Below are 15,178 nucleotides of genomic sequence, written 5' to 3' on the forward strand. Positions count from 1 at the left end.
TCATAACTGACTACAGCTATATGGTACCACTGGGTTCATAACTGACTACAGCTATATGGTACCACTGGGTTCATAACTGACTACAGCTATATGGTACCACTGGGTTCATAACTGACTACAGCTATATGGTACCACTGGGTTCATAACTGACTACAGCTATATGGTACCACTGGGTTCATAACTGACTACAGCTATATGGTACCACTGGGTTCATAACTGACTACAGCTATATGGTACCACTGGGTTCATAACTGACTACAGCTATATGGTACCACTGAGGATCATAACTGACTACAGCTATATGGTACCACTGGGTTCATAACTGACTACAACTATATGGTACCACTGGGTTCATAACTGACTACAGCTATATGGTACCACTGGGTTCATAACTGACTACAGCTATATGGTACCACTGAGGTTCATAACTGACTACAGCTATATGGTACCACTGGGTTCATAACTGACTACAGCTATATGGTACCACTGAGGATCATAACTGACTACAGCTATATGGTACCACTGAGGATCATAACTGACTACAGCTATATGGTACCACTGAGGATCATAACTGACTACAGCTATATGGTACCACTGAGGATCATAACTGACTACAGCTATAATATAACCTTATAAACAATAGATGACCCACATTACAGATAATAATATAACCTGCATTGTAAAGCACATTGTAAACAGCATTATAGTGGCAGTGCTTTGCAACTAGCAGTCGCCACATACATAACCTTTGAACAGGGTCAGTGTCCCAAATGGCACCCTTTTCCCTACATAGTGCACTACTTTTGACCAGAGCATTACTTTGGGCCCTGGTCAAAAGTAGTGCAGTATAAAGGCAATAGGGTGCAATTTGGTTCCCTATCTGGTAAACCACTACAGAGGTAGCTCAGATTAATCCACTTGACAATAAAGGGGACCAGGGGACGGACGAGAGGAAACAGTTCAACGGCAAAAAGTGTCATAAATGGTACCCTATTCCCTTTATAGTGCAACACTTTTAATCAGGGCCTGTATGGTTTTGTGTCGAAGGCAGTGCACTGTGTAGGTAATAGGGTACCATTTGGGACGAAGTTTTAAACATCTGATAGTGCTCATATTGCAGCCAGCTTAGTTTAGACTGATGTGAACTGTACTGTCATATATATCTATACAGTGAGGGAAAAAAGTATTTGATCCGCTGCTGATTTTGTAAGTTTGCCCACTGACAAAGAAATGATCAGTCTATAATTTTAATGGTAGGTTTATTTGAACAGTGAGAGACAGAATAACAACAAAAAAATCCAGAAAAAGGCATGTCAAGAATGTTATAAATTGATTTGCATTTTAATGAGGGAAATAAGTATTTGACCACCTCTCAATCAGAAAGATTTCTGGCTCGCATGTGTCTTTTATACAGGTAACGAGCTGAGATTAGGAGCACACTCTTAAAGGGAGTGCTCCTAATCTCAGTTTGTTACCTGTATAAAAGACACCTGTCCACAGAAGCAATCAATCAATCAGATTCCAAACTCTCCACCATGGCCAAGACCAAAGAGCTCTCCAAGGATGTCAGGGACAAGATTGTAGACCTACACAAGGCTGGAATGGGCTACAACACCATCACCAAGCAGCTTGGTGAGAAGGTGACAATAGTTGGTGCAATTATTCGCAAATGGAAGAAACACAAAAGAACTGTCAATCTCCCTCGGCCTGGGGCTCCATGCAAGATCTCACCTCGTGGAGTTGCAATGATCATGAGAACGGTGAGGAATCAGCCCAGAACTACACGGGAGGATCTTGTCAATGATCTCAAGGCAGCTGGGACCATAGTCACCAAGAAAACAATTGGTAACACACTACGCCGTGAAGGACTGAAATCCTGCAGCGCCCGCAAGGTCCCCCTGCTCAAGAAAGCGCATATACAGTGGGGAAAAAAAGTATTTAGTCAGCCACCAATTGTGCAAGTTCTCCCACTTAAAAAGATGAGAGGCCTGTCATTTTCATCATAGGTACACGTCAACTATGACAGACAAAATTAGAAAAAAATTCCAGAAAATCACATTGTAGGATTTTTATGAATTTATTGGCATATGATGGTGGAAAATAAGTATTTGGTCAATAACAAAAAGTTTCTCAATACTTTGTTATATACCCTTTGTTGGCAATGACACAGGTCAAACGTTTTCTGTAAGTCTTCACAAGGTTTTCACACACTGTTGCTGGTATTTTGGCCCATTCCTCCATGCAGATCTCCTCTAGAGCAGTGATGTTTTGGGGCTGTCGCTGGGCAACACAGACTTTCAACTCCCTCCAAAGATTTTCTATGGGGTTGAGATCTGGAGACTGGCTAGGCCACTCCAGGACCTTGAAATGCTTCTTCTGAAGCCACTCCTTCGTTGCCCGGGCGGTGTGTTTGGGATCATTGTCATGCTGAAAGACCCAGCCACGTTTCATCTTCAATGCCCTTGCTGATGGAAGGAGGGTTTCACTCAAAATCTCAACGATACATGGCCCCATTCATTTCTTTTCCTTTACACGGATCAGTCGTCCTGGTCCTTTGCAGAAAAACAGACCCAAAGCATGATGTTTCAACCCCATGCTTCACAGTAGGTATGGTGTTCTTTGGATGCAACTCAGCATTCTTTGTCCTCCAAACATGACGAGTTGAGTTTTTACCAAAAAAGTTATATTTTGGTTTCATCTGACCATATGACATTCTCCCAATCCTCTTCTGGATCATCCAAATGCACTTCAGACGGGCCTGGACATGTACTGGCTTAAGCAGGGGGACACGTCTCGCACTACAGGATTTGAGTCCTAGCGGCGTAGTGTGTTACTGATGGTTGGCTTTGTTACTTTGGTCCCAGCTCTCAGCAGGTCATTCACTAGGTCCCCCCGTGTGGTTCTGGGATTTTTTGCTCACCGTTCTTGTGATCATTTGACCCCCACGGGGTAGAGATCTTGCATGGAGCCCCAGATCGAGGGGAGATTATCAGTGGTCTTGTATGTCTTCCATTTCCTAATAATTGCTCCCACAGTTGATTTCTTCAAACCAAGCTGCTTACCTGTTGCAGATTCAGTCTTCCCAGCCTGGTGCAGGTCTACAATTTTGTTTTTGGTGTCCTTTGAAAGCTCTTTGGTCTTGGCCATTGTGAAGTTTGGAGTGTGACTGTTTGAGGTTGTGGACAGGTGTCTTTTATACTGATAACAAGTTCAAACAGGTGCCATTAATACAGGTAACGAGTGGAGGACAGAGGAGCCTCTTAAAGAAGAAGTTACAGGTCTGTGAGAGCCAGAAATCTTGCTTGTTTGTAGGTGACCAAATACTTATTTTCCACCATAATTTGCAAATAAATTCATTAAAAATCCTACAATGGGATTTTCTGGATTTTTTTTCTCAATTTGTCTGTCATAGTTGACGTGTACCTATGATGAAAATTACAGGCCTCTCTCATCTTTTTAAGTGGGAGAACTTGCACAATTGGTGGCTGACTAAATACTTTTTTGCCCCACTGTACATGCCCGTCTGAAGTTTGCCAATGAACATCTGAATGATTCAGAGGAGAACTGGGTGAAAGTGTTGTGGTCAGATGAGACCAAAATTGAGCTCTTTGGCATCAACTCAACTCGCCGTGTTTGGAGGAGGAGGAATGCTGCCTATGACCCCAAGAACACCATCCCCACCGTCAAACATGGAGGTGGAAAATTGTGCTTTGGGGGGTGTGGACAGGACAACTTCACCGCATCAAAGGGACGATGGACGGGGCCATGTACCATCAAATCTTGGGTGAGAACCTCCTTCCCTCAGCCAGGGCATTGAAAATGGGTCGTGGATGGATATTCCAGCATGACAATGACCCAAAACACACGGCCAAGGCAACAAAGGAGTGGCTCAAGAAGAAGCACATTAAGGTCCTGGAGTGGCCTAGCCAGTATCCAGACCTTAATCCCATATAAAATCTGTGGAGGGAGCTAAAGGTTCGAGTTGCCAAACGTCAGCCTCGACACCTTAATGACTTGGAGAAGATCTGCAAAGAGGAGTGGGACAAAATCCCTCCAAGAAACGTCTGACCTCTGTGTTGCTAACAAGGGTTTTGCCACCAAGTACTAAGTCATGTTTTGCAGAGGGGTCAAATACTTATTTCCCTCATTAAAATGCAAATCAATTTATTACATTTTTGACATGCATTTTTCTGGATTTTTTTGTTGTTATTCTGTCTCTCACTGTTCAAATAAACCTACCATTAAAATTATAGACTGATCATGTCTTTGTCAGAGGGCAAACTTACAAAATCAGCAGGGGATCAAATACTTTTGTCCCTCACTGTATATATATAGATGGCATTGCAGGAATCTGAAGAGTAAGCAGATGTGTGCTATGCCACACAATATAATCCGTGCCAGACTGCCTGTAATATCCCCTGTGTCATCTGTACAGACACACACACACACACACGCACGCACACACACACACACACACACACACACACACACACACACACACACACACACACACACACACACACACACACACACACACACACACACACACACACATCAGTTCCCCCCTTCACAGTAGGCCTGGTGCTAAAGACAAATATAACCAGCCGTTACCACCGGCTGTGTTCGACAACAGACAGACAGACAGACAGACAGACAGACAGACAGAGCCCTGCTGAAGGATGGCCGTGTGCGGGTGTGTGTGTGTTCTGGAGAGCCCCTGCTGAAACCACATAGGGGTGTGAGGAGGAGCAGGTCTTCCAGAGGAAATGTGCGCTTGGCTACGGTAGTGCACTTCTTTTAACCAGGGCCCATTGGGCTGTGGTCAAAACTACTGCACTATATAGGGGACAGGGTGCCATTTGGGACGCATCCCTTGTTAGGGGTCGGGGAGAGGGCACTGCTCAGGATGATGGTCACACAGAGGCCAGCTACGGTCCATCACATCCCAGCGACATGAACGTGGCCTCTGTGGCTGTCTGTGGAAGCTGCTGGCTGTGGTGTCAACACTGAGAGGCTCTGGAGAGGGACAGCAGCTTGAAACTTCAGCCATGTTTTTAAAAAAGCATTGAGATTGAGAGACTGTTAAACTTTCCCTTGTCAATAAATCAAATCAATCAATTGTGTTGTTGTTTCATATAAAGTCTTTCTTGGTTTACTGCCCTGTGAGTAAGATGAATCAGCAGATTCCAATGTATTCGTTACTAGGGCCGGGACGATACCAGTATCGCGACACTCGCCTAGTATCGTGGCAAGGAAACAAAACACGAAGCGGATTTAACTTCTTTAGGAAAACAGCCCCAATGTTGGAAACAAACATCATTATGGTGTCATCCAGAGTCCCATGTATTGGTTTTCCAAGCCGTAGAACACAATATGTTACATACAGCAGGTTTTAAAAGGACCAAAGAGATGGTCTGCTTCGTGTTTTCGTTTTTACCACGGAAAGAATATTGTATCGTCCCGGCCCTAGTCATTGCACATGGCAAATGGCAACATTTTGAAACGTGATTCATATGGAATCCTTTTATAGTGATGATGTGATTCTGCTGTTGTTCTGTATGGACTGTATACCCCCTCCACAGCATGTCTTAATATAAAGACTGTATACCCCCTCCACAGCATGTCTTAATATAAAGACTGTATACCCCCTCCACAGCATGTCTTAATATAAAGACTGTATACCCCCTCCACAGCATGTCTTAATATAAAGACTGTATACCCCCCTCCACAGCATGTCTTAATATAAAGACTGAATACCCCTCCACAGCATGTCTTAATATAAAGACTGTATACCCCCCTCCACAGCATGTCTTAATATAAAGACTGAATACCCCCTCCACAGCATGTCTTAATATAAAGACTGTATACCCCTCCACAGCATGTCTTAATATAAAGACTGTATACCCCCTCCACAGCATGTCTTAATATAAAGACTGTATACCCCCTCCACAGCATGTCTTAATATAAAGACTGTATACCCCCTCCACAGCATGTCTTAATATAAAGACTGTATACCCCCACAGCATGTCTTAATATAAAGACTGTATACCCCCTCCACAGCATGTCTTAATATAAAGACTGTATACCCTCCACAGCATGTCTTAATATAAAGACTGTATACCCCTCCACAACATGTCTTAATATAAAGACTGTATACCCCATCCACAGCATGTCTTAATATAAAGACTGTATACCCCCCCCCACAGCATGTCTTAATATAAAGACTGTATACCCCCTCCACAGCATGTCTTAATATAAAGACTGTATACCCCCTCCACAGCATGTCTTAATATAAAGACTGTATACCACCCCCACAGCATGTCTTAATATAAAGACTGTATACCCCCTCCACAACATGTCTTAATATAAAGACTGTATACCCCCTCCACAGACATGTCTTAATATAAAGACTGTATACCCCCTCCACAGCATGTCTTAATATAAAGACTGAATACCCTCCACAGCATGTCTTAATATAAAGACTGTATACCCCCCTCCACAGTATGTCTTAATATGAAGACTGTATACCCCTCCACAGCATGTCTTAATATAAAGACTGTATACCCCCTCCACAGCATGTCTTAATATAAAGACTGTATACCCCCTCCACAGCATGTCTTAATATAAAGACTGTATACCCCCTCCACAGCATGTCTTACAGTATGTCTGACTAAAGATTCATTTACAGTAGACATTCTCTTTGCTCAGACATGACACATTCTCCTATTGTAGGATGACTGGACTCACACACTGACTTATGTCACAGTGACCACTGGCATCAGCCTGGGGCCTGTCTGGCTACGGACCCACAGACAGAACGAGTGGTTGAATGGTTGACCAATGGCTGCAGTTGGCCGCAGATATCCACAACAACAATGACAACAACAACATACTGATATCCACACTCATACCCAATCCACACCTTCCCCAGTGTCAATATTCACCACAAGGTACAGTAACTGTACTGTGCCAGGCCATAAGGAACTCAATGAAGACTAGTTGAGCACATACATTTTTCTCACGATTGTATTTCCTGTCAGGGATTTACTGTAATCACTTGACTCTGAACCTCGTTCCCTTTGGCTCAATAATGCCTTGAGCCTCTCATACTCACAGTGGATAAATGAGGAGAGGCTAATCTCTACTCCCTGCTCTCCTCCTCACTTTTCTTCCACATCTCCCTCTTCAACCCTTCTTTCTCCCTCGCACCCATCTCCCCAACTTTCCTCCACTCTCCCTTCTCCTCTCTGTTCTTTCTCCACTCTCCCTTTTCCTCTCTGTTCTTCCTCCACTCTCCCTTCTCCTCTCTGTTCTTCCACCACTCTCCCTTCTCCTCTCTGTTCTTCCTCCACTCCCCCTTCTCCTCTGTTCTTCCTCCACTCCCCCCTTCTCCTCTGTTCTTCCTCCACTCCCCCCTCTCCTCTCTGTTCTTCCTCCACTCCTCCCTTCTCCTCTGTTCTTCCTCCACTCCTCCCTTCTCCTCTGTTCTTCCTCCACTCCCCTCATGCCTCACCCTCTCCCTCCTGTCCCCCTGATAAACAGATATGGCAAAGCCAAACTTTGCCCCCCCCCCCCGCCCCCCCCCCCCCTCTCCTCCCCTCTCACTGTGCAGCTGACAGAGGGTAGCAACCTGATCCCTGAGATCTCTAGTGGAGCAGGAGCACTGCAAACACAGTCCCTCTCCCACACACACGCACAGTCACACAGACATAGACACAATCACACACACAGACACGCACACACACACACACACACACACACACAGTGAGACACTCCCACTTACAGGGGAACAATGTTGGGGAGACGTTGTCATGTTGTGTTAGTCTCACAGACTACAGCCCTACTTAGGGACACATTCATCTGCAGATATGATTGAATTTCTCATTTTGGTTGTTCAGTGAGTGAAAATCCATGGGGCTGTGTAGTGTGTGTGTGTGTGTGTGCGTGTGTGTGTGTGTGTGTGTGTGTGTGTGTGTGTGCGGCTCCCTGCGCAGTGCTATGCCTCCCATGCTGCAGTGACTGACTGGAATGTCAGGCTTCAGTCAGGCTTGACATTGTGGTTACTGCTGCTGCTCCGTGTGTGTGTGTGCGTGTCCATGCCTGTGTGTGTATATACACTGCATGACCAAAAAGTATGCGGACACCTGCTCGTCAAACATCTCATTCCAAAGTCATGGGCATTAATATGGATTTGGTCCCCCTTTGCTGCTATAACAGCCTCCACTCTTCTGGGAAGGCTTTCCACTAGATGTTGGAACATTACTGCGGGGACTTGCTTCCATTCAGCCACAAGAACATTAGTGAGGTTGTGCACTGATGTTGGGCGATTAGGCCTGGCTCGCAGTCGGCGTTCCAATTCATCCCAAAGGTGTTCGATGGGGTTGAGGTCAGGGCTCTGTGCAGGCCAGTCAAGTTCTTCCACACCGATCTTGAGAATGTATTTCTGTATGGACCTCGCTTTGTGCACGGGGGAATTGTCATGCTGAAACAGGAAAGGGCCTTCCCCAAACTGTTGCCAAAATGTTGGAAGCACAGAATCATCTAGAATGTCATTGTATGCTGTAGCGTTAAGATTTCCCTTCACTGGAACTAAGGGGCCTAGCCCGAACCATGAAAAATAGCCCCAGATCACTATTCCTACTCCACCAAACTTTACAGTTGGCACTATGCATTGGGGCAGGTAGCGTTTTCCTGGCATCCGCCAATCCCACATTCGTCTGTCGGACTGCTAGATGGTGAAGCGTGATTCATCACTCCAGTGAACGCGTTTCCAATGCTCCAGAGTCCAATGGCAGCGAGCTTTACACCACTCCAGCCGACGCTTTGCATTACGTATGATGATCTTAGGCTTGTGTGATGAACAGTTCTTGTGCTGATGTTGCTTCCAGAGGCAGTTTGGAACTCGGTAGTGAATGTTGCAACTGAGGACAGCACTCGACGGTCCCGTTCCGTAAGCTGGTGTGGCCTACCACTTCGCGGCTGAGCCGTTGTTACTCGTAGACATTTCCACTTCACAATAACAGCACTTACAGTTGACCAAGGCAAATCCACTAATTTGAAGGGGTGTCCTCTCACACTCAGTCCATTTCTGTCTTCATGTCACGTGCTCCACAGCAGTACCAAGTGTTCTTCTAGTTTCAGAGGCACACGCATAGAAGTAAACTCAGCAAAAAAAGAAACATCCCTTTCTCAGGACGCTGTCTTTCAAAGATAATTCGTAAAAATCCAAATAACTTCACAGATCTTCATTGTAAAGGGTTTAAACACTGTTTCCCATGCTTGTTCAATGAACCGTAAACAATTAACGAACATGCAACCTGTGGAACGGTCGTTAAGACACTAACAGCTTACAGACGGTAGGCAATTAAGGTCACAGTTATGAAAACTTAGGACACTAAAGAGGCCTTTCTACTGACTCTGAAAAACACCAAAAGAAAGATGCCCAGGGTCCCTGCTCATTTGCGTGAACGTGCCTTAGGCATGCTGCAAGGAGGCATGAGGACTGCAGATGTGGCCAGGGCAATAAATTGCAATGTCCGTACTGTGAGACGCCTAAGACAGCGCTACAGGGAGACAGGACGGACAGCTGATCATCCTAGGACAGGTACACAGGTACAGGATGGCAACAACAACTGCCCGAGTTACACCAGGAATGCACAATCCCTCCATCAGTGCTCAGACTGTCCGCAATAGGCTGAGAGAGGCTGGACTGAGGGCTTGTAGGCCTGTTGTAAGGCAGGTCCTCACCAGACATCACCGGAAACAACGTCGCATTTGGGCACAAACCCACCGTCGCTGGACAAGAGAGGACTGGCAAAAAGTGCTCTTCACTGACAAGTCGCGGTTTTGTCTCACCAGGGGCGATGACTGGATTCGCGTTTATCGTCAAAGGAATGAGCGTTACACCGAGGCCTGTACTCTGGAGCGGGATCAATTTGGAGGTGGAGGGTCCGTCATGGTCTGGGGCAGTGTGTCACAGCATCATCGGACTGAGCTTGTTGTCATTGCAGGCAATTTCAACGCTGTGCGTTACAGGGAAGACATCCTCCTCCCTCATGTGGTACCCTCCAGCATGACAATGCCACCAGCCATACTGCTCGTTCTGTGCGTGATTTCCTGCAAGACAGGAATGTCAGAGTTCTGCCATGGCCAGCGAAGAGCCCGGATCTCAATCCCATTGAGCACGTCTGGGACCTGTTGGATCGGAGGGTGAGGGCTAGGGCCATTCCCCCCAGAAATGTCTGGGAACTTGCAGGTGCCTTGGTGGAAGAGTGGGATAACATCTCACAGCAAGAACTGGCAAATCTGGTGCAGTCCATGAGGAGGAGATGCATTGCAGTACTTAATGCAGCTGGTGGCCACACCAGATACTGACTGTTACTTTTGATTTTGATCCCCCCCCCCCCTTTGTTCAGGGACACATTATTCAATTTCTGTTAGTCACATGTCTGTGGAGCTTGTTATGGTCATACAAATATTTACACGTTAAGTTTGCTGAAAATAAACGCAGTTGACAGTGAGAGGACGTTTCTTTTTTTGCTGAGTTTAGAATCCCTAAATGGGTAATTCCCCTCTGACCATGGCAATTTGGCAGGTAAAGTCATATTTCTATAGACCCACTCACCAAGGTGTCTCTTCCCCTGTCATGTCGCTGCTTGATAACTCAGGCTGAGATGAGCCGCTAACTGATGGGTGAAAGTGTATCAGGAATTCACTACTAGGTACAGCAGATCCACTTGTGTTCAAGTGATGATACAATTATGGATGAAAACAAATCATGTTTATTTCAATCCCTATATAGCTAGCGCAGTGTATCAATATGGAATATGACAGACAGAACCACCAACTGACTGACTCACAGAGTCACATTAGAAAAACAAACCCTGAGCAATGGAAATACAACATGTCATATGTATTATATAAAGTACCTCGTGCCTCTTGGCCTGTGATATGGGAACGATGAAAAGCGTGAATAAGTGTATCACCACAGTACCCCCCCGACAACAGAGTGCCAGACAGACGGTCCATTGCTCCCCCTTAGACAGTCTTACTGATAACATTTTCCTACATTGACAGACAAAACATATTATAAAAAAGCATGATAAAGGTTCATGCATGCGTATAACAAGTTACAAAGAATGTATAATGTATCTCTATGGGGACTCTGATGCCAGACAGTCAGTCCAGCGTTAGGGGTGGCTCTCAGACCCCGAAGTAACTCTTATCAACTGTATGCAAGGATTCTTCTGTGTTGTCTTAGGAAAGCTGCAATATCTCTCCAAAGCCAATTCTGTCACACCTCTGGGTAGCAGAGGTTCAGTTCTCCATATATCCTGTAGGTCTGATATCTGATTGGAGGTTAACTTTACAGTAATGCTATTGGTCAACTCAGATTTGGAATTCAAACAGTCAGATGCTTCTGAAAGGGTCTTAGCTTCATGGCCTCTTACCATTGCTTTGTTGCTGACCTGGTGAGATCCTCTCTCTCTCCCTCTCTTCCTGTCCTCCCCAGGGACTCTTGGGGCAGGCCTTTCAGGCTATGACTTCTTCTCTCTCTCTCTCTATGATGATGCCTAGAATGATGCCTTGTAATGCTTGTTAATTCCTTCGTAACTTAAGCTTTCTGTCTTGTGTGTGATTTCATTCATTGTACGATGTAATTGAATATCTGCCTTTGATAGACAATTCTCTGAGCTTTCTTGATAGTGTCTTCCTATAGAGAAAACCACCCACTATAACAAGTTATAATGCATTATATTATACCTGCAGGCAGTGCAACAGAGAGTACCAGACAGACAGTCCCACAGCTGCTCAGAGTGGGCCAGACAGACATTCCCACAGCTGCTCAGAGTGGGCCAGACAGACAGTCCCACAGCTGCTCAGAGTGGGCCAGACAGACAGTCCCACAGCTGCTCAGAGTGGGCCAGACAGACAGTCCCACAGCTGCTCAGAGTGGGCCAGACAGACAGTCCCACAGCTGCTCAGAGTGGGCCAGACAGACAGTCAGTCCCACAGCCCCTCACAGAGTGCCAGACAGACAGACAGTCCGACAGCTCCTTACAGAGTGCCAGACAGACAGTCCCACATCTCCTCAGAGTGCCAGACAGACAGTCAGTCCCACAGCTCCTCACAGACTGCCAGACAGTCAATCCCACAGCTCCTCACAGAGTGCCAGACAGTCAATCCCACAGCTCCTCACAGAGTGCCAGACAGTCAATCCCACAGCTCCTCACAGAGTGCCAGACAGTCAATCCCACAGCTCCTCACAGAGTGCCAGACAGTCAATAAGCTCCTCAGAGTGCCAGACAGCCAGTCCCACAGCTCCTCACAGAGTGCCAGAACAGCGGAGTGCCAGACAGTCAATCCCACAGCTCCTCACAGAGTGCCAGACAGTCAATCCCACAGCTCCTCACAGAGTGCCAGACAGTCAGTCCAACAGCTCCTCACAGAGTGCCAGACAGTCAGTCCAACAGCTCCTCAGACAGTGCTATTGATAAACTCTGCTTACCAGTCAGTCTGCCAGTACGACAACGACTGGATGGATGTGTGAACTCAGCTCGTTTTAACGTGAAAAGGACATAACCTCTAAAGACTGTCAAAACACAAGCAATATAGCCCACCACACCGGTGTAGCTGTGTACAGTAGCCCACCACACCGGTGTAGCTGTGTACAGTAGCCCACCACACTGGCACCTACAGTACACCAGAAGACACAATAGCAGAACACAAACACTTACTTACCCTAGAAATCAGCCTCTCAGTAACATCCAGGTGTGACGTGTAAAGTCCCTAATCCCCAAAAAGATCCTAATCCACAGTTAGTCCCGTTACTCAGAAAGAGAGATCTGAGAGAGAGAAGGAGAGAATCTCTACCTCTTCAGCCAGAGCGCTCCTGTTGCTGTTGCCACTTCCATAGAGATGGTCAGCTGCCTCAGAGAGCTGTGAGTGGGCTGACTGGAGAGAGAGCGAGAGAGAGAGAGAGAAAGAGAGAGAGAGAGAGAGAGAGAGAGAGAGAGAGAGAGAGAGAGAGAGAGAGAGAAGAGAGAGAGAGAGAGAGAGAGAGAGAGAGAGAGAGACACTCAGACTGGTTCTCTGTGATCGTGCCTGGAACCAACGAGTTGCTGTTATAAACTTTTCCCTTGACTGCTCAGACCATCTGTCTGCTGGGTAGGTCTCCGTGGGGACAGGACAGCACGGATGGACGGCAGCCGCAACCGAGCTCAGCAGAGCAGCAGCCTAAAACCACATGGGGGCTCCAGAGGCAGGGAGTGCAGTCCACGCAATACATCAGAGTCACAGCACTGTCTTCCCCAGCCTGAGTCAACACACTGTCCACACTCAACTTAGTCACCGAGTGAGCTAAGCTGTCTGTGAGCAGAGCAGCATGCAGTCCAGCAGAGTGACCCTGCCTTCCTAGCCACAGCTTGACGAGCTGCAAAAGGAGAGAGAGTAGGACGGAGGAGAGGGAGGGGGAACAGGAGGAGCGGGTGTTTGTGTGAGTGTGTTTGAGGAAGTCTGCAGATGAAGGGTGAGCAGTATGACTAAGCTGTGAACAGTGAGCCAGCCCCCCTCTCTCTCTCGCTCTCTCTCTCTCTCTCTCTCTCTCTCTCTCTCTCTCTCTCTCTCTCTCTCTCTCTCTCTCTCTCTCTCTCTCTCTCTCTCTCTCTCTCTCTCTCTCTCTCTCTCTCTCTCTCTCTCTCTCTCGCTCTCTCTTTCTCTCAGGCAGGCAGGCAGACTTTGTCTTGGGTTTGGTTTCAGATTCTACACAAGCAACTGGCAGCTGTCCTCCCCCCTCCCACACAAACACAGCGAGACTCCCCCTTTAAACACCTCTGACTTACAGGGTGAAACTGCTACCAATAGTGTGTGTCTCTGTTACAGTATATCACTTTACTGCCTGATCTCATACTGTTCTCATACAGTCCTCATACTGTTCTCATACAGTCCTCATACTGTTCTCATACTGTCCTCATACTGTTCTCATACAGTCCTCATACTGTTCTCATACTGTCCTCATACTGTTCTCATATAATCCTCTACTGTTCTCATATAGTCCTCATACAGTCATCATACTGTTCTCATACAGTCCTCTACTGTTCTCATATAGTCCTCATACTGTTATCATACTGTTCTCATACAGTCCTCTACTGTTCTCATATAGTCCTCATACTGTTCTCATATAGTCATCATACTGTTCTCATACAGTCCTCTACTGTTCTCATATAGTCATCATACTGTTATCATATAGTCCTCATACTGTTCTCATATAGTCCTCATACTGTTCTCATACAGTCCTCATACTGTTCTCATACAGTCCTCTACTGTTCTCATACAGTCCTCTACTGTTCTCGTACAGTTCTCATACTGTTCTCATACAGTCCTCATACTGTTCTCATACAGTCCTCATACTGTTCTCATACAGCCCTCATACTGTTCTCATACAGTCATCATACTGTTCTCATACAGTCCTCTACTGTTCTCATATAGTCCTCATACTGTTCTCATACAGTCCTCTACTGTTCTCATATAGTCCTCATACCGTTCTCATACTGTTCTCATATAGTCCTCATACTGTTCTAATACAGTCCTCATACTGTTCTCATACAGTCCTCATACTGTTCTCATACAGTCCTCATACTGTTCTCATACTGTCCTCATACTGTTCTCATATAGTCCTCATACTGTTCTCATACAGTCCTCTACTGTTCTCATACAGTCCTCATACTGTTCTCATACTGTCCTCATACTGTTCTCATATAATCCTATACTGTTCTCATATAGTCCTCATACAGTCATCATACTGTTCTCATACAGTCCTCTACTGTTCTCATATAGTCCTCATACTGTTATCATACTGTTCTCATACAGTCCTCATACTGTTCTCATATAGTCCTCATACTGTTCTCATACAGTCCTCTACTGTTCTCATACAGTCCTCTACTGTTCTCATATAGTCATCATACTGTTATCATATAGTCCTCATACTGTTCTCATATAGTCCTCATACTGTTCTCATACAGTCCTCATACTGTTCTCATACAGTCCTCTACTGTTCTCATACAGTCCTCTACTGTTCTCGTACAGTTCTCATACTGTTCTCATACAGTCCTCATACTGTTCTCATACAGTCCTCATACTGTTCTCATACAGCCCTCATACTGTTCTCATACAGTCATCA

At 45.9% G+C, this 15,178-nt stretch overlaps 1 protein-coding gene across 2 annotated transcripts in view; it reads right to left on the bottom strand.

Annotated features, from left to right (window-relative positions):
* arhgap24 (Rho GTPase activating protein 24) overlaps window positions 1-13,573 on the bottom strand; it is a 189,274-nt gene extending 175,701 nt beyond the window's left edge. The window contains exon 1 of one of the 2 annotated variants that reach the window (XM_041885351.2): window positions 12,742-13,573. The gene's annotated coding sequence lies outside the window, so the exon portion shown is untranslated. The remainder of the gene's footprint in view (window positions 1-12,741) is intronic. The other variant, XM_041885352.2, reaches the window with a different exon arrangement.
* Window positions 13,574-15,178: the final 1,605 nt, after the last annotated feature.

Source organism: Coregonus clupeaformis, chromosome 9 (genome assembly GCF_020615455.1).
Source record: "Coregonus clupeaformis isolate EN_2021a chromosome 9, ASM2061545v1, whole genome shotgun sequence".
Lineage (NCBI taxonomy): Eukaryota > Metazoa > Chordata > Actinopteri > Salmoniformes > Salmonidae > Coregonus > Coregonus clupeaformis.